The sequence below is a fragment of the Calliopsis andreniformis genome, chromosome 10 (assembly GCF_051401765.1).
Source record: "Calliopsis andreniformis isolate RMS-2024a chromosome 10, iyCalAndr_principal, whole genome shotgun sequence".
Classification (NCBI taxonomy): Eukaryota; Metazoa; Arthropoda; class Insecta; order Hymenoptera; family Andrenidae; genus Calliopsis; species Calliopsis andreniformis.
This window is the reverse complement of record NC_135071.1, coordinates 14236931-14263005: the sequence shown is the minus strand read 5'-3', so window position 1 is coordinate 14263005 and position 26075 is coordinate 14236931. Positions and strand designations below refer to the sequence as shown.

The 26075-nt window shown below is 36.7% G+C and overlaps 1 long non-coding RNA gene across 4 annotated transcripts in view; it reads right to left on the bottom strand.

Annotated features, from left to right (window-relative positions):
* LOC143184718 (uncharacterized) overlaps positions 1-26075 on the bottom strand; it is a 53013-nt gene that overhangs the window by 19556 nt on the left and 7382 nt on the right. The window contains exon 5 of one of the 4 annotated variants that reach the window (XR_013002809.1): positions 22086-22567. The exons of the other annotated variants lie outside the window; for them this stretch is intronic. This is a non-coding gene — a long non-coding RNA (uncharacterized LOC143184718). Of the gene's footprint in view, positions 1-22085; positions 22568-26075 lie in introns of those variants that run through there. 4 annotated transcript variants of the gene reach the window in all.

Genomic DNA, 26075 nt, shown 5'->3' with positions numbered 1-26075 from the left:
AATACTGCAGAGTTCAGAATCTAAAAAGTTTGAGAAGTTTAAGATTTGCATGTTAAATGATAGAAAATTCGAAAATTTTTAAATTGAGAAATTTAAATTCTCTAATATTTGAGAGTTGAGCCTTTAACAAATTTTCTATTTCTGTCTTAATTTAAATTAAGAGTTGTGTGCTAGTTTGTTAACAGTTGTTTTTCTCATTTACCATTAAGCTTATTCGTGAACGATCAAAAGATTGAAGTTGAAGTTTAAAGTTTTTTTCAATTGTTTAGTTAAATTAGGAAATTATCATTGTCAAGCGAGGAAGTTCGAGCTTGCCACTTCCCATATCGAATTTCTCCTAATTTAATATCCCTAGCCGATAAATCATTCGAAGCTTTCTAATTTGGTAGGAAGCTCTCTGACCCGAGCCGGAATTAGCCCTTTGTCGGAGTCTCGACCGAAGTGCGAAGAATCCCATTAAATGCCATAAGGAAAGAAACCCTTCTTTTTCTCTTTTCATTTTTGCCCTCCACTCTTCCCCTCCCCGTCCCAGTTCCTGCTACTCAGTTATTCTATATTAATTATCTCGCGTTTCGATCGACTCTTACAAAAACAATCTGAAAGTATAGTGTATAGTACTACAATACTACTATACTATATTTCCTTTCCATCACTCCGCGTGCTGGAGCAACTGAAGAAAGTTTGAAAACGGATCCCGTCATGAAAATGACGATTGATACTTTTCAAGATATTTAATCCTTTATGAACATTTACATCAAATGTTCAAATGTTCCGCCACTGAATTCTAAGTATTTTCCTCGCCGCTTTATTACACTTTTCATTAGACACTTTGTAATTTAATATGATTGTACACTGATATGTACACAAGGATGTGACAATTCTGTTGAACTATGTCAAGAAGCACAACGAGCAAGTGAATTGAAAGCAATTTTTTAAATATGAGTGCTCAGCAGTTAAAGAATGTAATAAGTGCAAGAAAATGTTTAGAACGCAATAGTGAAACGTTTGATCATTTATTGCAGCTATTAATGAAAAGTTACATATCTGAAAAAGTACTCATTCTTTCGATATTGTGCCTTAATATCTACTTTTTCATGTAGAACGATACGAAGAATCAAATTACACACAAAAATGTAGAGTTCTATTTAAAAAAAAACAAGTGCAATTGCACTTTGCAACTGCATCGATGCAACTCTAGAAAAAAATCACAGTATAGAGCTTGTCAAACAATACCTAATTTTCCTGCACAATTCTATTCTATCTTCAATAGTAGCAGTGTTATTATAGCTCGACTCGGTTATTGGACTCACCCTGCATTACATCCCTTACTTACACATATATAATATACACAGACACGTTATACTATCCTCATTACACTATCCTCAGGTTAGCATAACAACGAAGACCAAGAAGTCCATTCGAATTAATTCCCGAAGCGTTAGCATTTGACTAACATCGAGTACAGGCAATGAAGGAGGTGTTCACGCTGGCAACGACGTGCTCGTAAAGCATGAAGAAAGAGGCTCAAAGTGGATTAATGAAATTTCGTAGTGACAGTAGCGCGATGTTCGTCTGCTCTGACAAGGCAGGGTAAGAGTATAAAAGAGAAGGGAAGGCCGAGTGGCAGGAAGAAAACGGGCGTAAGTACCGAGACCAGTCATTATTTATGCCATTATAGCGCGGTCGAGCTGGCTGGCTCGCGCAAGCACGATCCTGGCCACTGCGATTTAACGAGCCTGCTTTCGCGATCAGCCGAGACCCTGATAAAAGGAGACCCTCGAACCGCCTCTCTGAGATCGCCAACGCTCATCTTGTTCTGCCTCTTCTTCTTCTTCTTCTTCTCTTGTTTGGCTTCTTCTTCTTCGCTCGTTCGTCGTTATTAGTCTTCTTCTGTTTTTCGCCCGAAAACAGCTAGCGTTTGTTGCGTTCTGTTTAGATGATTGATATCGCTGAATGATCGGCGAACACGCCATGAGACTGTGAAGGATGGAATCTCTTTTCTTCTCACTTCTTCTTCGTCTTTTGCTTTCTTTTCTTCTGTTTATACTTCTGTCTTTTCTATTTTTACCCCATTCTTCTACTTTCTTGCTTTCTTCTTTTCTTCCGGGAAAGGACCGAGACTAGAGGCTAGTCCACCTTTCTTCGGTTTTTTGAGACTCTGAAGTGTCACTTTTTCCTGCTCTGTCACTGTGAGACCATTTAAATACATTCTTCGAGTTTATTTCATTTATTTGGTTAGAATAACAGTTGTTTATATGGTGCTTCTTTCTTGAGGAAATCGACTTTAAATTCTAACTGGAGATGATAGTACCAAACTATGAGAAGAAGAAGGAAATGTATCTAGCTTGAAGTAGAAAAAGTCAGTGGTCAGACCCTGAATGTTATCCTTACCCTTCAAGTACCCAAAGCTGTTGAATGCAAGCCAGTGAACGATTGGGAAAACGAATGAATTAAAATTAAGCTGAAATATGGAAAGCTGAAACTACTTGAGAAAAATAAGAGAACAGTAAAAAAAGATAATAATTTTTATACACGCTTGTAGCATCAGTGCTGGGATACCCTGAATAAATGTTTTAATTAGAAGAACATTTTATACACACATCTTTAGTACATGATATTTAGGTATTTACATTCATCTCTTCGTCGACCTATTATCCTTTGTAATATAGTCCCTCGTGTGGCAGAAATACGCATGAAAAGTCTTCAATAGGGAAGGCCTATCACTCCCTAAACCCAAACTCTTGACCGAGATTAGTGAGGATAGTCCTTGTCCTCCCCTCATGAATTATTTTCTCGTTTATCAGAATTTGTCAATACTGTTGCTGTTAATCTTACTTTTGAATAAAACCATTGGATACTGATTTTTTGAAGAACCATCTATATATTAGTGTTAACAGATTTTTCTTCACGAATGGAAGATGGCGAAACCACCCTCTTACTTCTGTCGCTTCATCTCGTATAGATTTACAAGTGGTATTAAAATAAAATTTATGTTACATAATATATGATACTCAGAGTTACATTTTGATATTATTAACGTCAGCATAGACTTAACGTGCAAGACTCATTTTTAATTAAGCTGAATCAATTTATACGTTAAGAATAGTTTCTTATTTTGAGGATTGAGTGAAACATGATGACAGAGATTCTGAAACCATTAACTCTGTCACTAATGGCACTAATTCGACTATATTAATATTCTTTTCTAGAAAAGGGACAAGCATGTGATCAACAGCGAAGAAAATTGAAAGTGAATGAAAAAACCACTCAGAATTGAAGACACTAAATTGGGAACTAATGGACATCAAATTGGAGACTACAAAAAGGAAGCAAAAACACTAAAGTAATAGGTATCATACAAATTCTAATGTTACTAACTCTGTCTCCATTTGATTATACCAATAATCATTCTTCCGATTCTCAAGAGACCTTCTTCTCTTTTTCTTCGATTTTCACACGTTTTTCTTCTTTCATTTCGCCTCTTCTTTTTCAGTGTCAATATTATATAATTATAATAAATGAAACTTTTGTGTTATTAAATTATTCAACTAGAATCCAATAATGATTACAAAACAAATAACGAGGTGCATCTTAATTAAAGCTAGAGTGAATATTTGTACGACAAGAACTTACTACAAGAGTCTCATTCAAATTGGTAATTGTCACTCGATGTTCCCTTGTCAAACAACAACTCGAAGTGAATACTCTACCCTCTCCTTCCCCACCAAAAAAGAGACATCGCGTAATCCATCGTTAGAATGGAACACGAGGCTCGTTCAACGTGGAGATGCAACGATCACAGAAGTGATAAATAAGGCAGTCTGTTCGTGCATCGAATTACCCGTCGGCAGCTCCCGAAGAAGAAAGAGCAGCTCCTTGATTTCGACCTAGCACGCGATTACTCTTTGTCGTAATTATCGATTCGCAAACTAAAGAGAAACCTCTACGAAGATTTCACGATTATTCTACCGTCCAGAGACTTTGCAAAATGTATTTGAATATCGAAAACGTTCGAACCAAAATGGTTGCTTCGAGTCGAGGACCCTCTCGGAGGAACCAGAAGCAAAATTCGTAAAGTTCTTAATACTCGTAAATAATGTTTGAAAAGGAGAAACAGAAACGTGGGATGTGCAAAGAGACTGCAAATTTTGATTGATGTTTTTAGAATGATATGTATAGTCGAACTTCGAAATGAAATGGATCGATGGAGGAAGCCTTCAGGGTTCAGCCTCATTTCGTTCTATGGTTCCCAGTTTCTTTTGTCCCTATCGTTTCTACGTTTTTCCTCGCTCTGCCTCGGTATTTGCTGAATCACAACAGAGCCTATTGCGGGTAAGATGTATAAAAGGGAGTAAAAAACAGGCAATTAAGGAGCAACGAAGATTGCGTGCCATTCCTTTCAATGAGCGACGCCAGGCTCGCGGGAAGCCCTTTCTTTGGCGAACAGTTCAGTGAACACTCAATGATGAACACCTGAACGTTGCCTCCGACCACGCACAGTGTTTTATATAAAACTGCAGTGTCCTGATCTAACTAATCTGAGTGGAATATTTGTCGACCTAATTGAATTTAAAATTGATAATAAATTAATATAAATGGGAGAACACAAAATTTTAGTTTCTGAGATTTTGTGAGTCGAAAAAGAAGAAACCTCCCTAATTTCAATTGCTTGCACATGGAAAGTGCCGACGGCAACTACTCGGATTGATTACCCTTTATTTACCCAAAAATTGAAAGATTTGAAGGTTTGGAAACTTTGAATGATTGTGAGTTTAAAATTTGAAAATTTGAATATTTGAATATTTAAAAATTGGAGAAATTGAAGGCTTGAAAATTTGAGGATTTTAAGATTTAGGGACTAATGCTCCATCCGGCGGCGCACAGATCTTAAGCAGACTATCTTCACCTGAACAGATTACTATTACATTCAAATAATTATATAATTAAAAATTCGATACCTATTTTAAAATACATATTAAGTATATATATATATATAGGTAAATATTTTTCTTCCTTATCATTTCCACTTTTACTCTCATCCGTCATATTGTGGTCTCAAGAAATTACTCAATCTACCTATCCACAATTAGTAAACAATTTTGAATTCTACCCAAACAATTTCTACCTCATCATCAGTCTCTTAAAATTAATACAAACTTGCAGTACTGTATTTTCGTGAAAAAGAGCACACTTTAAATATATTTAACTATTTGCAAGACCTGTTCCTCATTTTGATTTGTAGTCCACTACCATGAATCCAACTACCTTAATCATTTTCATGACTCGCACGCCCCTATATTGATCCACTCTGCTTGTCGTGCAAAAATCTTGGCGAGCCGTGAGCTTTAATTAAAAGTTCACAAATTATTAAGCAGATCTTTATCGCGAACTTTGTTTCTCTGTTTCTTTATTCGATTAAACTTTCTTAGTTAAAAATTAAAAGCTTGTCAATCTTGGATATTGTTTCCTGTCCTTTTGTTCACTTAGAACTTCTAGTCCTTATTCGTGTTGGATAACAAACTTAATAATTATCTAAAATTTTCAATCACTCTCATGAAAGTTACTAATTAATTAAGGAGCATAATAGTTTTTAAATTAATCCCAGCTATTAACATATTATGTATATGTGGACCTATTTCTGCAGTTTATTGCACACTTGAGAATAGTGAAAAAAATTCATTGTAAACTTGTGTTCTATTTGTCCTTGTTTGAAATCTCTCTTTTTAAACCGTGGTAAACCATTTAACGTTTTTCATGTGACCATTGCACGATGCTGTATATTTAATCGTAAGATGCTATGAATCAGTTCACTTCATTTTGCAGATAAGAACATTTCGTGTCAAACTTATCGTACAGTATTGTGTTTAGACTTTGTAGTTATAATGGAGGTCTTACTCTAATTCAGAAACAGTTGATATGCATTTGATATATGGGTCTGTTATATGCGATGCAAGTGAAGCCTTGAAATGCAAGGTGATTATTTTGAGTGCCTTCTTTGAAGGCAATAAGGTAACAATTTTATTGACAAAACATAAAATTCGTTGCACCTCATAAACAAGAACAAATAGGACACACATTCAAATATACTTTTTTCATTATTTTTGGATATACAATCAGCTCATTTAACGCAGCACGTACAAAACCGTGCGAAAAAGTGTTAAGCTAAAAAATTTGTTAAAACTGACGTTCCCCCTTTTTTCCTCTGGATCCCTCAGATTGAGATATTATATAACGTAGGTGTCATCTCTATCACCTAATTAAAGTGCAATTAATACCTGTGTCGGATGATCAGGTCCTGTATAAATATTTAAACAGACGGAGGAACGACCAAAGTGAAGAGAAGAAAGTCTAGACGAGCGAAGGAGAAAGCGAATAAATAAATAAATGATTTTCGGCGTGTCGGCATTTAGACAGGGCTGACGGCTTTTTATTTGTAGGAATTCGGGGTTCGATGATTCGCCGCCTAGTAATCAAAACTCGCCGAAATTCCCAGGTTTCGCGGCGGTTATTACGCCTTCGGGCATGCTGCTCGCGCAGATCGTTGATACGACTTTTCCGTCACGGTGCTTTGCCAAATTGCACCCTGCAAATTCCATAAGCTTTCTCTCCTTACATCTCCGCTCGTCAATTCTTCTTTCGCTTTTGTATCCTCCGAAAGATGCATCGTTGTTAGGGAAAAATGAGCGAAGATAATATTAATGCTTATTTAAATAGGCACTTAAACTTCACTGCGGCTCCAATGTCTGCTGAAGACAGGGGTGCGTGTAGAGAAGCCTGAAGAAGTAGCCTCAAATATCGATGTAACAACAAAAACTGTACATACAGGATGAGTCTAATAACTGTACTGAATTATGACTTTGTCCTCATTGAAGGCAGGAGAAATTGTGAAGAAAAATACAAGATTAGATAAAAAATCAAGAAGAGAAAAAATTGTTTATATAGAAGTCAGTTTATACAAAAAATTATAGGATTCTATTTGAAAAACAAGTGCAATTGCAACTTTACAGTTGCATTCATGCATTTTTGAGAAAAATAGTGTGGAATAAGTTAACACTATTATGTAGGTACATGGTGTTTCATAAAATCGTTTATATAATATAAAAACTTTAATGGAACACCCTGTATAACAGAAGAAAGGTATTGCTATTGCTCAAATTTTGACCTCCCTCCTCTATCATACGTTTTGAGTTTCTCGAGTCCAAAAATACCAAAAAACCTGTGACTAAATTCTTTGTGAATACCTGTTGTGTGTATGTGTATATGTATGTATGTAAGTTGATGTCCATTTTGCTTTAAATCTCTGAACTGGGTTATCGAAGTTCCATAAAATTTGGTACGACTGTTTCTCTGTATGAGATATTAACGCCACTAAATTTTTAAAACATTTATTCAAAAAGGAGAGGAGATGAGTACCACATCTCGCAGGGGGTTGAAGTTTCAACAAATTTTATCATATCAAATTTTGAGCACATTATGAAAAGATACTACTGGTAAAAATAATTTTTCTCAAACGCCACCCACCCCACTCTCAAAAATAAAAAATTCTCAGGTTTGATAACAATCTACATATCTAGAATAGGGAAAGTATTGCAATCTCCTTGCTAATTTTTTTACCTTAGGTATCTATGTACTGAAATGTATCGCGATAAAATAGAGTTATTGCAACAATTGATAGCATAGTTATTTAAAGCATTGAGCTTAGAATGTTAATGGAAGTCACTACCTGTATATTCACGATCGTTTCGCAATGTTTCGATGAATGATCGCGCGCTAAAGCCTCGCGAAGAAAAGATGAAATTTGCCGTCGGCTGAATAGGCAGCTCATTACTGAATCGCGCGTGAAGTGATATTAATATGCGTGATATACCTCTGCGGAGGAAATTCGTGTGGGCTTGCTGTGTGTGTGCCGACGTGCCACACGCATGCACTCACGTCTAATTCATCATGTTCACGCTTTCAGCTGGTGTATCAACGCTGTTGTCTCACATAGGAAATAAACGAATAGAACGAGTGTGAAAGCTGTGACTGAAAGACATGTGTATATAAACATTTACGTGCTTTTTTAGACGAAAATGAAAAGCAATAATTTCATATGATGAACTACTTCGACAATTTTATTATTATTGCAGTGGAACTTCGATTATCCGAATCACCGTTAGAGAGAATTCTCTATTATCCGAAAGCTCCGTTATCCAAACACGTTTTGTAAGCAAACACTTCGATTTAACGCGTTGATTGCCATATCACTCCTATATAGATGACAATTTCTACATCTTTGTAAGTAACATTAACGTATACAATTGTAAATGGTATTAAGAAAAAATTATGACGACAGCTAACTAGCAGAAGGAGGACACAATGGAATGAATAAAAAATTAATCAAAAATGACTTTTCTTTCAATTTGGAATCACTGTGAAAGCAATAGAATTTTGAGCGAGTTTAGTGTGAGTCAATGTGTTAAAGCGATTCATACAGGACACCAGTTGTTCTAGAAATCAGCAACGATTTAGTCTAGCGCTGTAACAGATTACAGCACAGCATAATTTAATGATATAATAGTGTAATATAATAATATAGAAGCATAATAATATGAATAGAATAATGACGATATATCTCAATATTTTAAAGCATTTGAGACTTTAGAAATAGGGCCGAAAGGGTATAATACAAAAGAAAGATTTTACTAGATTAAATTTGGATTTGAAGATATTTAACCAAATCAGGATTAAACTTATTCTTCTTGATTACAATTCTCTATGTAATATTTGTATTTTTTTTGTTTTAAATAAATAAAAATCAGTATGTGTGCTATCCGAACACTCGTACCCCGCAATTAGTTCAGATAATCGAGGTCCTACTGTATCTCACCATTTTATTACATTTTTATTACACTATTAAAAAAATGAATGTATACAATGAAATGAAAAATGAAAATGATATGAAATTACTATTTCTATTATTCTGAAATAACTCAGTCCCTCGACGCTCACGAGTGTTCAGCGCACACTCCACCATGTTCACCTAAACATTTATATATATACGTTTCCCCGATTCGCTAGCACTGAGAGAGTTAACGTAGAAGAACCGACTAAAATGTTTATGCCTCGATATTAAAACATAAAAATAAGAGGAGGAACAAAATGGTTATCGAAGATCATCGTCAGTGATCCCGACAGAAGGAGTTCGAAGGATGATGGAGAAGGAGAAAGATTAGGAAGGAGAGGTGGTGTTCCCATGATGGTAAGTGCGGGTTCTGGTTCCCCCGGTCGAAGATGAAAAGATGAAAGGCATCCCGGCGGTGAAGCCACCGCTCTGCTTCTGCCTCCCCACCGACTGGACCTAACCATCCTGTCTGGTCATCAACACCTGACCATCTTGCAACATCGTCCACCATCCTTCTCCCCGTGCCACCTTCTCTCTCTGCTCGCCTTTCTGCTAACCATGCGTGACACCACTTCGTTTCTTCAGTTCATTCTCTATGTGCTTACGTGTATCTGTTATCACATTAAATCTGGAAGAGAAGAAACCTAGCGCAAGCCTGGTGTAAAGGTCAGTTCTAATAGTGGGTTACTGTTCTGCTGGAAGATCCCAGGCCTGGGTTAGGTCTAGGTTGGGTATTTCGTTTCGCCAATCCCTTTGACATGCATATTTATGATCAGTCTTAACAGCAAGATCTGGGGAGCTAGACCTGGGACACTTGTCAAGGCGATGTTTTGATAGCATGGACACCGTGTGTATTAAGCTTTAGAGATACGAGGATGATGCGTGAGTGGGGGAATGAGTGAGCGAAAGCGAGACGATACTGGCAAGATAGTGTAGTTCGATATGGTAGAGATTATTTTTTGATTCGCAACCAACGTGTTTAATAATTGTTTTATTGTCTTGCAGGAGTCTAGGCTTGCGTCATGGTTAGCTTAGGTCTGTGCTCCTTCTTTTTTTATTCGTGTCTGTGAGCAATTTTCTTCTTCATTTGGGGAAGTAGAAGCCTGGTACAGTTGCTGGTCTGAAGTTTAGTAGTTGTGGTATTCTTTTGCAGGAAGCTGTTATTCTTGAGTTAGGTCTCAGGTTACTTTTGTATCACTGACCACATTCTCGAGGCTTAATTAAAACTGGGTCTGACTTAGCATTTTGTCAGGTACCTCGATTCTTTCGCGATCACTCCTCTTTATTAGCAATAGAAGAAACCTGGTACACTTGCAAAGATTTGGTTTTCTATTAGATGTATAAGTCAAGATAAGTGGACACAGTAAGAGTGACAGGAATTTTAACGCAGGTGGGGTCCTATAGTCCTTAGATTGAAGTTGCAGTCGAACTAAACTCACAACCAGGTAGCACAACACTACGATTATTATGGTTCAGAATTTGTAACTTTGTGAAACTGAAAATTTGCGTTTTAAATATTCGAAAATGTGGAGATTCGAGTATCTGTATGAAAACTACACGTTCTAAATGTTAATCAGAGAATGCTGGAGAGCTCGAGTAACGATAGGCAAGCTTTGTTTTCGTCGAAAAAAATGGACAGCGACGGTTCCTGTCGAATCCCCTACACCTTTGGCGGCCAAGGAATAAACAGAGGGCAGAAAGGAGCGAAGAATGCGAATAGCCTGGAGCCTGGACTGTCTCGAGCACGCTCTCACACTAGTCTGCTACTTTGTTCGCAGGCTTGTTGACTCATGGAATTCCTTTGCATGATGTTTCAAATCGCAGCGTGAGATGCGACACTTGTGCGTGCAGGACACCATGTAGCAATTGAATCTCATCTGAATCCTGTGTAACAGCATTTCAATGCCACTGTCAGTGACTTCTTACAACCCTTCTTTAGGTGTCATTTGCTACAATTTGCAAAACGTACAACATTACACGGGTGTTAAGTGCTATTCATGTCCCACGAGAAGTCCCTTGAAAAGCATTAGAGATAATGGTTCCCAAGGGACTTCTCCTGGGAAACGAATAGTAGTTTGGTTTGGAGACTCCTCGATGGTCCATGATTTGATTTTAGATAAAATTCAGTCAGTTAGCAAATTTAATAAGAAGTGAAAGCGATGAAAATGATTTATTGAACTTTTTTACCAATATTGAGGCTGACACTATTATACAAAACAAAACTTGCTATACACTATGTACTAGATAATATATTTTATGTATCTATACTATACAAGCTCGTAACTTAGAATTTGATATGGACTGATATAATCTCAGAAACTCGCATCAGTAATTGGAAATTGTCTTTTCTTCAGCCAGGAGCAAGAAGAAAACCAAGAACACATGGATTAGGTCTAAGTTAAGCCTACTTTCAATTTGATATCCATCATATAACAAGCTTTGCGTTGCAATAGTGTTAGCCTCAGTATCAACACAAAAGATCCAATAGAAATACTTATTTATGAAGCTAAGAAGATCTAAGATTCCAGAGAATTAACAAATCGAACAAATTAAGTATAGATTAAGCATAGATGCAACAGAAACATCTATAAAATTCTAAAATTCTAAAATAGTATTTTAAGTAAAGACAAAACTCTTCTAAACTATTTCTTTCATAGGTTCCAAGCCAATCCGCTAACCAGTGAACTATCTTTTCAATAAAACAATGTGTTCACGTGAACTCACACAATACTGAACAATATAATCCCATAATCAGTCATCAGCCAACGATAGTTTTCCATGATCGACGATCCGACAATCGATGCTCCGCAGTGTCTTCAGACGCTGCTCGACTCGAACAGGCCCCGACGGGCCAGAGTTCGCGAAGATAAAAGAAGAAAGAGGAGGCCCCGAAAGGGCCCGAAGAGTAATTCGGCGCGGTCGAAAAAGTAATGGAGTTTAGAGAATCCGAGGTGTGGGTGGCGGTAATGGCACAGCGAGAGGAAGGAAGGAAGCTGGGAGATGAGAGGAGAGTGCACACCTGTGGCGAACGAGAGCCACGCTGTCTGGAAGGCCCATCCTGTTTTCGGGCCCTCACGGTCGGTTTTCGAGACAACAAAGGCCCGCGACGATAAATCATGCGCCGAAGTTAGGCTTCCAGGCTGCTGAATCGCTCTGAACCCTCTGAACCTTCCGACGGGACCATCGCTGCACCTATTTATACTGCGTGAAATAATTAAGAGAATCACCTGAGAGAATTGGCTGAGCAATATGCTGAAACATTTTCTCCTGACGTGGGACTTACACGGTTGCTCTAAATATAATAATCTCGAGGTATAGTAAACAGGATCACTGAACACGAATACCTACACCTTTTTATTGGGTTAATGCCTAAGTTTATGCCACGTCACTTCTACCTTTTTTCTTCATTGATTTGTTGATATACATCGAAATATGTTATATATAACATGTTTATCTATATGTTATGGTATAACATATAAACAAGAAACTACATGGAACTATTTTATGCTGCGTCATGGACTGATGTAGATTGACAATGAGGTTCAATGGTTGAAAATTTTATATATCGACTATTTTCTTATCCAAAAAAGATTGTTGTTTCCCAGCAATTGTGTCCCAGTCTGTATCGATGTGTATAACATAAAAAACTTCGAATCTTAAAACATTGGAAACTTTTTAATTTGTGTAATAGTGTTGGCGACATATCAAAATACAATCATGTCTACTGGGATAAGAACGAAAACAATAGATTCTACTATTATTGAAATTACAATGAGAATGTAAACTACAGAAGGAAAACTGCAAAAATCCTGAAATAAAGTTTGAAACAACTGTGAGAAGAATAAAATAATATAAGCACGGAATATTTGGAAAAAAAATCATTTTCAATTTATTTTTGCGTTTGGCAGAAGCCATTCAAGAAAGACATCTTATAAAATATGCATTTTAACGATGATCGTAACATACATGGACAGATGACACCCCTCTGCATGTCTGTCCTACACCTCCGACGGCAAACTAATGATGTCAAGCATGATTATGATTTTAATATCTGAAGAAAGTACAGCGTTTGCTGGTATTGTTACAAAAAGAATTAGAATACAAACTGCTCCCTGAGGTAGTACTTTGCGATTAACTGCATTCGTAAAAAATGCACTTTCTCGAGGCCCCCGTGTGAGTGGAGCCAAATTGTTCATTCAAAATTGCCTCGTTTTATAGGCTTCTTATTTTCCTCGAGACGTAGCCATTTCTTGCATGAGATCTTAAACAGGGGAAAAAATTCTTCCAGCAAGACTACGACTGCAAGGGAGGTCCAGAATATTTTTCAGACCCCCAGGATAGTCTACTTCACAAGAAACACCAGTTTAGTGTCATCTGATTTTAATGAGCCTTGTTACATGAGAACATCAAAAAATACTAGAATTTCTAGCTGACACCAAATCGACATCAGAAAGCATCCCTTGTCCTCAAATTTTCAGAAATTTTTTACATCTCGACTTGAAACATTATATCATCTTAAATCCCAGACAGCACAGGACGTCTTGAAGACGTCTATTTTACGTCCATTTTATATCTGCACGTCTTACGACATAATGTTGACGTCTTTTGAACATTTCTAGGATTTTGCTGGATATCTTTAAGACGTTTCAAGACATCTCTGTGCTATATAAGGTGTTGTCTAATAAAGGCTATCTACTCCCATCAAAAATTTCTAGTATATCACACCGTGTCAAATTTCTTAAAAAAAAAGATTTAATAATTCCAAGAAAGTGAATTTTAATGAAGTCTAAGATTTCCTGATCGTAATTAAACGAGTGGTAAGAGCCATGTAGAGCAAACAGTAGCATCGACATTAAGATCGTTTAGATCGCGACGGAGGAATGATTACTCCGTGGAAAGAAGAAGTTAGGGAGATTATCGTGCTCGATATGGCCTCGGGTAACAAAGAGGTGTCTAGAGTCGGGGTCGAAGCGATTACCTTCTACACATGTTCGAGGTTAATGGCACGGGAATATTAGATTCGCACGAGGGTGGCTTTCGGCTGGGGGATGAAAACCAGATGCTTCTTTACGACCTCCCCCTTTCTCTGTCTCTCCGAGCTTTCTACGAGAGACCATAGCAGCGATCGGACCTGATGATCTATCGTCGAGCGGAAAGTTAACGAGCCGATACATTACTTCGGATAATGGGAGAACACGATGAATTTTAATATCGTATTATGTTTCTCTACTTTTATGGAGATCATTATTTTTCAACTTCTGAACTTTGATATACAAATATTTGGACGCTTAGCGAAATCTGATTAAGGTCCAGTGCTGACGAGCGGATTTTTACTGAGAGCTCGTATGTCTCTCCTTATTTGAAAAATGGGAATTGTTCTTGTTACTTTCAGTTGAGAAAACGAGAAAAGATATATCTTAGAATCGGGCCTAAGACGCTCATATTTTCTTTCTAACAAACTGCATCATTCTACTGTAAATACAATTTTTTTCATACATGCAGTGATGCAGTTATAAAGTTGCAATTGCAGTTTTTTTGTAAGCGAATCCCAAATACTTTTTTGTATGATAGTAGTAGAAGAGTTAAGGTTGAAAGTATGCGATGTAACGTAGGAGAAGTATTTAATTTTTACATAAAATGAAATTTATAAAGTGATATATAGAGTAACTCAGGCAACTTGAACAAATCATGTCTTCCCCTAAGTAGTTAATGTTAGAAGAAACAGTTACAGGAAAAAAATGGTTCAACAGGCTTAAGGAAGAGTATATTTTTACGATGATATTGTCTCACAAACGCAGCGATGCATGTGCATTTTGCAGTTTCACTCTGTACGATGATCTCCAATTACAACTCTATTTGATAATAAACTACTATAAATGAATTGTTTGATATACTACGCTTTAAATATTGCCGCGCCTTTCACTGTTTCCTCAGCGTTTCTTCTTTCCCTTTTATCTAGCGTCTGGCAAAAAGGAAAAATAATTTGCGAAAGAAAGAGATAAACACACTTCATCAAACTGTTCGATGTAAATACAAGAACATTAAATACCCAGCAAACAAATTTAATAGTTCTGTTACGATTTTGACTACAAAGGTTCGACATGGAGGAGCTATCGATACAATCTCGAAGGTCTCGAGGGGTGCAGTTGAAGGAATGCTTGAGAAAGGGTGTATTAGCGCCGCTCGTAAAACTGAGCTCGTAATGCAGAACGAAGTAAGCACGCCTCGTAACGCTCCTTAAGAGAACGTATTTACGCTGTTCGTAGGAGAGTTATGTAATATGGCCGCGCAAACAGCCAGTGCCGGCCATTAGGAGTCCGTTCGAGGCCATTTTGTTCAGCCACCCTTCTACGTCTCGTCTTGCCTTTTTGTTCTCTTTTTCTTGCGAGACTTCTTGCTTACTCGTTTGCTTGTGTTCTACCCCTTTGTTCGAGTATCCGATTATCTGCCCCTTTAGGGGAGCCACAAAAATATGTTTATTCAGGGTGTAAATTAACAATATACGTGGTAATAATTTAACCCTTTTAGTACCTTACAAGTTTTCCAAGCAGCGCCAAATTAACATATTCTTCTATACTCGGTAAAACACACATTCCTGTTCAGTCGACTTATTTTTTACTACAGAAACGTATTTTATAAAAAATAAAGTGTCATTACTTAAATTATATTAAAAATGGAAAGACGAAATATTGCTTCAAGGTATTTCTCAGGAAATCTGGGAAGCTAATATATCGGCTCTGGGGTATTGAAAAGGTTAAACGGTAGTAGGGGACCCTAAATGGAACACAGAGTGTCCTGTGACCTATGACATATAGTTCGATCTGCATCCATTTTGCAATAATAATGTCTTAAAGTTAACATACCTATATGCTGAACTAACAATCAGAGGATGGTGTAATGTTACAGGTGCACTGAAGGGAAGAAATAGAGCAGAGTCTTAATACGTTTTGTTGTATATATCTCTAACTTTTATAGAGCTTTAAAAATTTGAAATTCATTCCCTACAAACATCTCAGATTTTAAAGCTCTGTAAAAGTTCAACCATAAGAGATACAACAAAATGGATTATGCCACTTTTACTCTATTCCTTTTAGTTAAGTTTACATACTTGGACATTTGACACCTTAAGTGTTCAAGTATTGGGATATTTACCTTACACTTTTAATAAAGTTCATTTTTTATAAATGATTCTAATCCGACGGCACAGAAATAGGGACAAAGTACCCTAGCTATGACAAGAATTTTGATAAGCTCAAGTGGGATCCAGGGTTCTTCGGTATCTTGTACATCATAATCTAATATTTTACTAAAAATTACTTTGTTAAATACTATGGATCCTCTTAAAGATAGTTAATTACAAACTTCACGTAAGACACACTATACACACTATACTGCATGTTTTTAAAAACTCTCAAAATTCTCAAACCTTTAAAATCCCTAGTTTAAATCAATTTAAAGTTCGACTTCTGCTATGTCAGTAGCTTGGAAACACTTGAATCGGCCAGCGAGAAAGGAGAAAGGAATGGAGGGTGCAGTCTATCGAAAGTGCTTATAAAAGGGGATGTACCGCCACGTGCCACGCAGAATGTCAATGATTTAATGAATCCCGCAAGAACAACGCTTGAGGAGGGTGGCAATGTCACAGTACTAGGCGAGAGGAAAGTCGTGACAAGTTTACGCTCTCAGCTTGGCCACATCGCACGCTGAATTAATAACAATGCTTTCGAAATAACAAACCCCAGCAATTTTGCTCCACCCCTACAATACTGTAACACGCCGGGGCTTAAGTGTGTTCCCTGTTTCTCTTTCTTTTGTTACTTGCCAAGCCTAAGTAAAGCGATTTACGTGTCTGTTTTTGAGAAATGCCAGAAATTAAGAGCCCAAACGCTGAAATAGTCAGAAGTAGGTATTTTGAGGGTTGAGTGTTTTCAAAAATCTTGAAAATCTAGTAAAAAAGTTACTGCGTTTAATTATTAGTATCTATATAACACAAGAGTAATTTGTTTTTAGATTGAAATATTTTAAACTAAGTTGATACAGTGAGTAATGTATTATTCCCTCTCTTTAGGGGACAGTGTTTGCAAGATAAGAAGAAAACAAAAGATACTACAAAATATTAATAATCTTCTTCACCACTACTATAGAAATTTCAAATCTACTTATTTTTGAATATTTTAAATATCAATTATAAAATTTTCTGAAATTTAAAACACAAATCTTTAGTTGCTAATATTTAAAAAATTTGAAACCTTAAGTACCGATAGCTTCTATATTTAAAAGTTTTCAAATATTTAAAACACAACCTGATGTTTGGAAAAAACGTAGGTTTAAAATGGAGCCTGTAATATTAAACTCATGAGGCAACCACCACTATGAAGTCTACCACCTTACTAATTTAAAAAATTCTGAAACCTCCCTTTAACTACATATTCTTCAAACGCCAAAAAACTGATAAATCTAAAACAAGGAAATCTGCTCTCTGAAAGTTCTACATCAAAACCTCCCTCAAATTCTCAAACTTTCAAACTTATGAAACATTTGACAGAGCCCAATCAAAGTGATACGATAACGGTTAAAGTTAGTATGATAAGGGTTAACTACATTCCAATTACACGCGGGCAAATCCCAGACTATCCTTACATCCACGCGTCACAATCACATGTAAACAACTCCTCGCAAAAGCCGAAGGGGATATAGACCCGAAATAGGGTGAGCCGAGTCCATTATATTCGAATTACGGGCATGTTTTGGGGTAACATTTTACGGATTGCGGGCTCGTGTACGAGGGTGCCGCGCTCTACCTCCCCCTTCTCCTCTCTCAGGGAGAGGGGCCACCCTTTTAATGCCCAGAACAAATCGGGCTCAGCGAATCGGGCGGTTATATTTAAAATAAATTGCCCGAGGCTCGTTTTTCTTGCGAACCGCCGAGTTGGCGCTTTGTCGACGCTGCACCATGAATCATGCCAGCGAATCGCAGGCCATGGAAGCTGCGGGCTTGCGCCCTGTGTTGCCTCAACACCGCACACATGAACCAACGAAATTTCCTGCCTCCTATTATCTAAATAATCGGCGTGAATGCCCTCTGCTTTTTCGCTGCCACCGCGTTAGATCGCTTTCACGGAAAGCTTTCCCCCCCTTTTTCTGCCCCCCCTGCGTTCAACTGTCCTGCCTGACCATTCAGCGAGGCCCTGTAGGTCCACGATTTTTGCTAAATGGATTTATGTACAATGCTGGCTTGATACGAGGTTGATGGGACACTTGGTTCGTTGTTGAGATTTAGGTTCCTTGTAATTGAAACCTGGGGTCTTATTCTTTATGGAGACATATTTCTGTAACTGTAAGGCAAAACGATGTGTTATATTTTCAAAAAATTCGAGCTGAGGCTTTCATTGAAAACTTTCGAATGTTGAATTTATATTTTCAGAAAGAAGAAAGGGCATTAAGTGGTTTTATTTAGTGAAATAAGGTATTATCTGGATATAGGTTCACTTGGACCTGGTGTTTAAGTAGAATTATAGTCTTGTCTCTGCTTTTATTAAATCCTCAGAGTCTAATTAATTCAAACTAGTGAGTATGTGATTCAAGAACTTGAGTGTATATTTAAAATAGATAAGTGTTAAAAATTTGAAAAATAAAGAAACTGAGGACTAGAGTCTTCAATATTTAAAAATCTGAAATTTGAAGAGCTTCGAATATTTAAAAATTTTAAATTTGAACTTATAAAACAGTTTCAGAAGAATTCCAGAATTTTTCTTTCTCAATTAAGCAATTTACTTTCCATTTCCAAAGTTCTTAATATACAGGGTGATTCACTAATTGTAAAATCTGCCACCTAAATTACTTCCAGACTATGGAAAAATATTTTAAACAAAAGTTATACACTGTAAGGAATAACATACAATACTACAACTAGTTTTTGTTACTTTGCCTTTTCATCGAGATACGAAAGTCACTTTGAGTTCAACAACTGTACATTGTGTAAAATTAGACCTTACAATGAAAACGAGTATCAAACGCTGAGTAAAAAGCTCTCAGGATGCATGACTTCAAAAACTAATAAAATTCGTAAATAATAAAACTCCATTTTACGCCGAAAGGATCGATTGTAGGATCCACGTTGATTCGACATCTTTTGCACCTCTCCCTGAGCTCTATAATCCCTCAAACTCTTGGACCCTTTGTTTGAAACACTCTCTATAATAAATACAACTAGACAGTCATATTTCGAAACAATTCCCATACTCTTTCAAAGCGGAGCACAGTTTTCCGCGGTCAGATGACTGTTTCAAACCACTATGCACCCGTACGGTTTCTCAAACTTCACTTCCCGCCGATTTAATTTGCCGTCCGAGACTCACTATTTACATCCTCGTTTGTTCCGTGAAGAAAGCAGAATACAGAGAAAAAAAACGGCTCATTATGGTAGCTAGCGGTAGAGGAGCACAGGGGCCAAGATAGAAACGGTTTTACCCACGGCTCAGCTATACAGCTCAACCCCTGAAATGCCAATAATTAAAGAAACGTAGGAAGCAAAGAGCTGCTTATTTCGCGGTTCCAGGTCGTTTCAGTCGGCCATTACGGGAATTAATGCGCCACGATATGCCATTCTGATGCAGTTGCGCGTGCACTTTTCGCTGGGAACCCCCTCCCGCCCCCTCGCAACCCCCAACCGTGGTTTTCTTCTTTTCCTTACGTGGGGAGCCACGAGACACATTATTTCCCTTGTTCCCCTTCGCGACTCGCGATGACGGTTCAACCACTGAGAATATAGGAATGTAAGGTTGTAAGAATGCTCGACCTTCTTTCCATAACTCGCTACTTGAACGAGCATCTGGCTGGTAGTTAACGTGTGCACGGTTTATGATCACGATCCACCGTTTCCTGGTTCCTGTGGCTCAGGAATGGTACAATGTGCTCTACGCCATTGCGCGGTTTTATTTGACAATTAATGCCAGGGCGATGTACTAGAGATACTTTTTAAGGAGTTTGGTCTCCAGTTTATGGCTGTCACTATGAGGCAGAAGAATGTGTCACGTTTTGGGGACAACGAAGTATTTGAGGACTTGAGAACGTTGAATGTTTGGGGGTTGGAAGTAGGAATGTTTGAGATACTAAAGACTTGGGTTTTATATATTTGAAGATTTGTGAGACTTAAGTCATTGATATGAGAGAAAACAAGATGGTACTTTTTGTGAACAACGAATTATTTAAAATCCTGAAAGCTTTGAATGTTTGAGGGTTGCAAATGGGAAATTTTAGGATACTGAAGACGTGTTTCAAATATTTCAAAATTTGGGAGCCTCGAGTATTTCAGTTAGAAATTTGAAAATGCCAGATTTAAAAATTTGGAAGCTTTGAATACTCATGTGTTAGGTTTTAAAATATGAAAGTTTGAAAGTTTTAAACGTTTGACAGTTCGAAATTTGAAAATTTAATGAATTTAAATAATTGAAAATTGATATTTTGAATACTAGTAATTTTGAAGATTTGGAAATTTGAAAATTAAGGACTTGAATATTTATGAATCACTAAAAAGTCGAAAGTTCCAAATTTGAAAACTGAGACAAATTATTTCTCTTCTCTTTTGAGAGAATAGTGAGTTACGTTATCAATATCTCAAATTTTCGAAAGAAAAACATTAAATTACTCAATATACGTAGAGAAACGAAGTTGTGGAAACAAATGAATCGTTGTAAGCTCACAACTCTAAGTTCGTTTCTCCATATTTCTTATCAGATACAATTCCAAAATGATTACCCTTCTCAGTCCTTCAAAATATTCCAAAAAATCTTTCCCATGCTAAACTATAAGGGTTGTTTTCACTCTTCCAACACGAACACATGCCGATTACGAAACATATATGGAATACAATTGACTACTCTAATTGACTACTCTTAACTTGCAAAGGTTAATCAAAAAGGACAATTGATTCGCTATTAAACAAATGGAAAACCCCGATTGTACTTTCTACTTAGTTTATGTTCCATAGTGGGTACATACCACTACGTAACGCACAAGCCTGATTTAATAATTTTCACGCAAGTCACATAAAAGTAACATAAAGTTGAACATCGGGTACAAAATCACACGAGAAAGGTAAGTATGTACATGTCTGCCATCCCGTTTTCCCATCGCAATTTGGCGTTTGCCTCGCGAGAAGTTATGGCGGCTGATCGCTATTAAGGACGAAAAACAAAGAAAGAGAAAGGCTTGGAAGGGAGAGCCGTAACGAGTCTTATTATTTACGCGGATCGTTATTGTGACGGCGCTGATCGGTCATCGTCCATCACTTTTCTTAATCCTTTCCAGCTTCCCCGGCCTTTTATTATCCTTAAAGTTTCGATAAGTGCCGTGGCCGATATCATAAATCAGCTCCCCTCACGGAATGGAAGAAAAAACCGGGACCCGAGTTATTAATTATGCTCGGCCTGATCTAATTATTCGCTCGTAACTATCCTCCGATTCTCGACCCTTCACACTGTGACTATATATGTACGTAGGTAACAAGTTTTTTCAATACTAATTCATGCTATCAGACAAAGCAGTTCTTTGAAGCACCTTTGTCAATTGAAATTGATCATTTGATACGCAATACGAGATTTACATTCAAGCTTTAAAGTTTCTTTGAATCTCTTTGGTGGGTATTACTTTAAGATTCTCTCACTCTATGTTACTAAACGATGGATATAAAATTAGTATGATACTATGTAAATTATAATGATAATTTTTAACGTTATTAAGACTGACTGAAAAAAGTTCAATTTTAATATAATGATTGCAATATAACGAAGCATTTCTTTTTCTCATTGCCAATAAAATTCTTCTAATCCATATTATCACATTACTTTATCAAGTCACTATTATTAACTGAGATTGATAATTTGATCTAGGATACATTACTTAAATTCAAGATTCCAGATTTCTTTGGATTCTTCTAAAAATGGTTTAATTAAATTCTGTTCTGTTTGTTATATAATAAGAACGTCTCGATTCTCGTTGAGAATTTTCTTCCTCTCCGAATTTGCTTAATAAATAATGTATGAATTTCCTCTGATTTCAGAATTACTCACAGTGGCCTATTCACAGTGGCTCCATTAATATTCAGACACTAATCTAACACGAGTTTCTATAAATTTCCATTGAATAGGAATTTAGCATAACATACAATCGACAACAAACACTTACAGACGAGAACCTAAAGTTTTGAGAATTTTGGAGCACCAAATATTTAATTTATTGAAATTGAAAAGTTTCAAGAATTAACTATGTACCTACTTGCATTTTATGCATCGAGTTAAAAAATCAGAATTATAGTTGTAGATATAGTCGTTCAAAATATGGAATTTCGGAATGGAATTGATGCAAGTGTCCGAATATTAGCGAGAACCACTACGAGGCGGATGTCAAAGGGCACATTTGGACGACGACAGCTCGGTGAAGCGAAACAGGGCGGAATGTGGTCGAGTATGCATCCTGAGGGTTGTCAAGCCGCTGAAAGAACCCGATGACATTCCTTGAGCAAATAAGGGGCTAATAACGATATTTAAAGCGTCGCGTGTTCCTCGGCCGGATGTCGGCCATTATTCAGTTGGCTAGCAATCACGTAATACAACGTCGAAGAAGTTTCAATTCCAGGTCAGCTGAAACGAAAGGATCTCCAGCTGGTTAAAAAGTCTCGAACCTCTGGAAAAGAGTAATAGAATAGATCCTATTAATTTTTATTACTGGGTAACCGATAGTATGCTGTAAGAACTTAAGCCTGGAGTAAATGTACCGTAAAATCCCCATCATCACATCGCAGAGAGGCCAGTTTAAATTTAAACGAGGTGGGTGGAGGTATTAAAAATACTGATTTTTAGTCCTGTGCATACGAAATCTATGTGATTTTTAAGATAGTTATTAAACAGAAACTACTTACCTAGTTCCACTGAATCGTATCGATGGATAAAATAAGTAATACATTCACTCACATAGGTATTTGCAAATTTAAGACACATTGGGAAATCAGGATACTGAGTTCTGGAATTTATTCACACCTGGTTATTCAAACGCGAGAGTAGTACGTTCCAAGATAACGACCCTCTGTTTCATGAAACGAGTGTAATAAATTGTTAAAATTCTAAAAAAACTAGAATATTATTTTCTTCACAGCGGCGTAAATAGTTAATAGGAATACGCAGATAGTATGTAATAGTAAAAGTACAACATGTTCATACTTTAGATTGAGAAATGCTTGAGTTGTTGCAACTTGCAACGTCACTGCGCTGAAAGAAGCCGTCGGAAGAGAAGCATTTCCAAAATTTTCATCTTAATTAAAATACTTCGTTTGTTGATCAAGCAAAAAGTGTATAATTAAAACAGATCTTAAAAATCGTTCTTCACAGAGAATTATTACTTAATTAAGTCTACAATTTTTGTCGAAGGATATTTGCCTTCTTTCGTATCTTTTGTGTTTAAGTGAAATAATGCAAAATAATACGCAATTTGCAAAAATAATATTCCTCGACAAAAGAGTAAAAAATAAACTATAAAATTTATAATACATCTGAAGAACTTCAGGATTACTGTTAGATTTATACGCAACAGTAGATATATTAATGACAAATAAAAAAGTTTTATATCCTAACAATCTAATTTTTAAAAAAGTTTCTGTTTTCCATTTTCAAAATGCATTTTCATCCTCTTTAAATATTTTCTTGTTCATTGATTTATATTAATACTTAGTAGTCACTTACCATGGTTGAATATTTTTGCATCCAGCTGTATGATTACAAGATTGCATAGATCGTCACAAAAAATTAATATCCATATGTAGTATAAAATTAACATGCTATAGTATAGGTATACGAAATTCGTCACGCCCAGACAGGTGCGAGTATACTGCTCCAAATTTTACTTTCTGGTACTTCCATTACTATAGCGAGCAAAAAGTGCTCAGAGCCAAGTATCAGTCCCAAAATGAGAAAATAGAATAAAAAACTACCAGTTCTGCGTGTAAGCGGTGAAACCTGTTAATATTAATCTCGCCTTAATTGCGAGTAGACGGACGAAAGAAAAGTACACAGGAAGCTTGTAAAGTAATTAAACGTCTATCTGATTTTTGATAAAACCGAGCCAACAAGCTAACACGAGGTCGAGCTCTTTTATTTGGCTCGTTTGCTGCTCGCGTTGGTTCTATCTGTTTTCCATCTCGAGGCTACTAAAACTACACAAACGAACCATTCACGTCCAATCGCAAAATACTCCACAGCTACTGAATTCGTTTTAAACTAGCAACGTTTGCAGATGAATTTAAAAGGCAGAATTATGTCGAATTTTAGTTCCTCAAGTTTGCAAGGATATATTACATGTATAAACTGCTACTAGAATTAGAATGAAGTATCTAGCAAGTAGGTTCTGACTTTGATTAATGAGATTTGAATCAGTTGTAAGCATTTCAGAAAATAGAAACTATTTTTTCCAAATATTTCCAGATACTTTTAAATACACATACTAAAATCTAAATGAAACAGATTCTAGTTTTTCATGAGTACTTTAAGAAACAAAGATAACAGGTCTAAAATTTTGGTGAATATTCTCTCAAGGATTCTATGTGTACTCTTCTGAATCAATGAATCAAATTCCATCTTTAGTCAAGGGGTCCATGACTTCATGATTTAATTAGATACAGTTCTTGAGCAAGAGTATTTTTTGCTTTTCTACAAAAACATGAAGGTGGACATGTATCATTTATGAGTAATGAATACTGCAATTAATATTCCAAAGAGGGATCTATTTGCATCGTAATTATATTAGGAAAAACAAAAATTTTAAAATGTAAAGACGAAAATTTAAACATTTCAAAACGTTGAATGTTTGAAAGTCTGTAACTTCAAAATTGTAAAAATATTTAAATATTTGAAAATTTGAAGGTCCAACAATTTGAAAAATTCAAAGCTTCGAATATTCGAAAGTTCGAAACTTTCAAATACAGAGAGAGTCACTGTACCTGCAGGTGGTCATAATAATATCCAGCCACGTTAATTGTTTAGAAAGTGTTACATAAAAATATACATCAATAAAAAGGAAAAGGATTTAAAATGTATTTATAACAGTTTTTTGTAGGTAAATACTCGAATAAAACTATAAAACGTTATCTTTCAATACAAAACATAAACAAGTGATAAATAGATAAGAGTCGTCAGACATTTATTTTCCTGATCATCTGTACATCTGAAATCAATTATAATACCTATCACTTCTTATAAAATTCCAAAATGTAACTTTACGTTTGATCAAACAATTTGCATTGCTTTATAGTAACTAAGAGTATTTTCATGGTGATTGTAGATGAAGGATCTTGGGATCAGAGTCAGATCGCATCGGGCGATTCTCTGGCTGGCCAAACATGTATCGCTTGTTACGTCTGGTATCTGGTCCGATCGGATCTGTGACCAATAGTTACGCCAATGGTGCCGTGCGAGGAACGAGACAGAGCTGAGGGTTGAGAGCAAAGGGACCAAGAGAGAGCCGATGCACGGCGCGGCAGGTAGAGACGAGGGCCGAGCGTGTATACTATAATTACGAGTAACTCAGCCACATTTGCGTTGATCCGACACCTTAAAGATAACATTTAGCGGCCCCTTTTATCTCCGCGGCAAACAAACCAATTTATACCTCAGCTCGCTTTGTGCCTCGTCTGTCCTCCTCAGGCACCCTTTCTCGCCCCTTGCTTTCCTCTTTCTCCCTCGCAAACCCCGCCCAGAACTACGAATTAGGAGCATCCTTCTCCTCCTTTTACCACCTTCCTTACCTTTCTTCTTTTGCTCCCTTTCTCGCTTCTCCAGCTCCTTCCTCGTCGCCTGTTGCTAGTCTTTTCTTCTTTTCTTCCTTAAAGGCTTTGGTTCCCTTTTGATAGTTTGTTTCACATGAATATGGATTATCTATTTGCAGGCGACTGATAATGAGTGTCAGCGACTTGTCTTACCTTTTGCAACTCTGTCTTTTAGGGACTCGGGATTTGGGGAGTTAAGTAGGATCCTTTGAGACGTTGGTTTTGCTGTTGAGAGAGCCGTAGCAAAAGAGATGGGTGTTCTGTTTTGGGTTTCTTCAAGGGACGAGAAAAATACTCTGGTGTCTTTTATTTTTGTTCAATAAACTTCAATTGGTTTTTAGGAAATGTTTATACTCTTGCACAATTGCTGTGAGCGTA